Source organism: Mus caroli, chromosome 11 (assembly GCF_900094665.2).
Source record: "Mus caroli chromosome 11, CAROLI_EIJ_v1.1, whole genome shotgun sequence".
NCBI lineage: Eukaryota > Metazoa > Chordata > Mammalia > Rodentia > Muridae > Mus > Mus caroli.
In genome coordinates, this window is record NC_034580.1 from 84,070,593 (window position 1) to 84,073,552 (window position 2,960).

At 45.0% G+C, this 2,960-nt stretch overlaps 1 pseudogene; it reads left to right on the forward strand.

Annotated features, from left to right (window-relative positions):
- The first annotated feature begins 288 nt into the window (after positions 1-288).
- Positions 289-655, forward strand: LOC115032339 (annotated as a pseudogene).
- Positions 656-2,960: the final 2,305 nt, after the last annotated feature.

The window sequence follows — 2,960 nt, forward strand, 5'->3', positions numbered from 1 at the left end:
GGCCAACCTAGGCAACTTAACCAGACTCTCTTAAAACAATTATTGAAAGGGGGCAGGGAATATGGCTCGGTAGCTAAAAGATGCTTGCTGTGCAAACCTGACATCCTGAGTTGGAGCCGAATGATGGAAGGAAAGAAATGGTTCTTAAAAGTTGACCTCTGACCTCTACATGGCTTGCATGCCCCACCCCAACATGCATATACAGATACCTAAGAATTTAGAATTTTAAAGTTACATTTGTGTGTTTGTGTGTGTGTACATGCACCTGGATGTCTTACAGCCAGCACCATGTTGAGGCCAAGCTTCAAGAATCAATTCTTGCTTTCTGACGTGGGGTCCTCACTGTCCAGGAGTACCGAGCTTTCTGCTCCTGCCTCCACAGCTGCTTCTGCAAACCCACCCTTGAAAGCCACAGTGCCGGCCTCCCCTGCCCAGGACCCTGAGTTTAAAAACTGCTGGAGTTGTCTCGTGCTGTCTGGATGTACACTTTCAGGGGCGGGCACTTACATCTACTTGGTGGCCAGGTGGCCCCTGAAGCAAGGAATGCCACTTGGCCCAGGCTCCAATAGCGCACATGGTCATCGGCGTCAGTAACGCCTGTTGGGGTGCAGTTGTTCTGGTGGACCCCAAAGGGAAGACCTACCGAGTTGTTTGAAAATACCTGCAGTTCATTGGTGTCTCCCATCACTGGCTGCGCAGCAGACAGACGAGCGTTGGCTTGGTGGATATTCTTTGCACACACAGGCAAGGATGCACTTAACTGTAGGATATCCTGAGAAGACCGTGAAGATATGAATGGTCATTCTTTGGCCATGGATGCTTCTGGTTTAACCCCTCTCAGGTTATAAATGGGGCAAATAAGCCCCCTGGAAGCAAGCATGGTTCTCTGTCTTGTCCAGGGAGGGTATGTGTAGTTCAAGTTATACTGAAAGATAATGTTTTGAGAACATATTTAAATGGGATAAATGATAGGTCAATAACGAAATAAACTTTTTTTTTCTTTTCGAGACAGGGTTTCTCTGTGTAGCTCTGGCTGTCCTGAAACTCACTCTGTCGACCAGGCTGGCCTCGAACTCGGAAATCTGTCTGCCTCTGCCTCCCAAGTGCTGGGATTAAAGGTGTGTGACACCACTGCCCGGCAACTATTTTTTAATAATAATAATAATAATAATCAATTCTCTTCTTCTACCACAGGGGCTCAGGTTTTCGGACTCAGGTGTAAGCTCTTCTATCCACTGAGCTATATGGCTCACCCCCCAAAATAACTCTTTAATTAAAAAAAATTAAAGAGGGGCTAGAGGTACAACTCAGAAGCGGGTGTCAGACACTTATCATCTCAGCGCTCGGAAGATGGAGCAGGAGCATCAGCCATCCTCAGCTATGTAGTGACCTTATGGCCAGCCTGGGCTATGTGAGGCTGTCTCAAAACAAAACAAAACAAGTCATATCTCAAAAACACGTTAGCCAGGTGGTACTGGCGGTGCACCCCTTTAATTCCAGCACTCAGGAGGCAGAATTGGGCTGGTCTGAGTTCGAGGCCAGCCTGGTCTAAGGAGTGAGTTCCACAACAGCCAGGCCTACACAGAGAAACTCTGTCTTGAAAAACCAACAAAGTTTAAACAATTTTAAAACTGTTAACAGGCACACACGTGAGCACATACACACACACACACATGTGTGTGTGCCCCCGTGTCCTTAACAAGTGTCAACCTGCAGACTTGCACTGCCCTAACATAGCATCTACTGCCCTTTGTACTGAGGACAGAACTGCCTCAGACCACAGGAAAGAAGCTGTTCAAACCTGCCGCCATTTGCAAAGGCCTGGTCAGGAGAGGCAAGATTTCTCTCAGTATTATGAAGTCAAGGCAAGGGGTAGCAGTAATTTGTTGGTTGAAGAAACTCCCTGCCATCCGGAGCCAGACCCTTGGAGCTTTCTTTGTCCGTTGGTGAAATCTATTCATGGATGTCATAAAGACTTGGAGAGAAAGCTTTTCTTGGTAGTGATTTCTATTTACAGAAAAGTGGCAGTTTCTAAGTGAGCTTCCCGGGCATAGTTTCCTCCTGACATCGCCACTGACTGTAGGCACAGCACAGCCCTCAGGGCTGAGAGCCATGGTCGGTTGGTCAGGCGAGCGGGCGATGCTGAGACAGGAACTAACTCCCTCATTCCTCAGGTTTCACAGCTTTCCCGGTGAGGGTCTTCCTGTTCTCAGATCCAACGCAGGCCATCACGTCACATTTAATCCATTTTATGTTTTCATCTGCCGCAATAATCTCCACCTAGTAGGTATATTCCCATACACATCAACATACAAATTTGTTTTATTCTTAACTTACTTTTATTTGCTGTGGGCTGAGGTCAAACCTCATGCGTGTTAGGTGAGTGCTCTTCCTCTGAGCTATACTCTTAGCCCAGGCATGTAAACTTTAACACAAACAAAATAGTTACCTTGTCTGTTTTTCATAACAGAGTTTGGGAAGATTTCTTGGAAGAAAGAAGGGATCCATTATACTTTTTAAAATAAATGTATTCACTGGGTATGGTAGCAAAAACCTTTAATCCTAGCATTGTGGAGGCAGAAACAGGTGGATTTCTAGTAATTCAAGACTAGGCTCGTCAACATAGTATACATAAAGAAAAGAAAAGTATAAATAATTGTATAAATAAACATAAAGTTAAAAAGTTTATTTACTGTGCTAGATGGTTTTATGTCAACTTGACAAAAGTTAGAGTCATCTGAGAGGAAGAACTTCATTTAAGAAAATGCTTCCGGGCAAGAGTGCCGATTGCTCTTTCGAAGGTCCAGAGTTCAAATCCCAGCAACCAGGTGGCCTATAACAAAATCTGATACCCTATTCTGGAATGTCTGAAGACAGCTACAGTGTACTTACATGAAAGAAAGAAAGAAAGAAAGAAAGAAAGAGAGAGAGAGAGAGAGAGAGAGAGAGAGAGAGAAAGA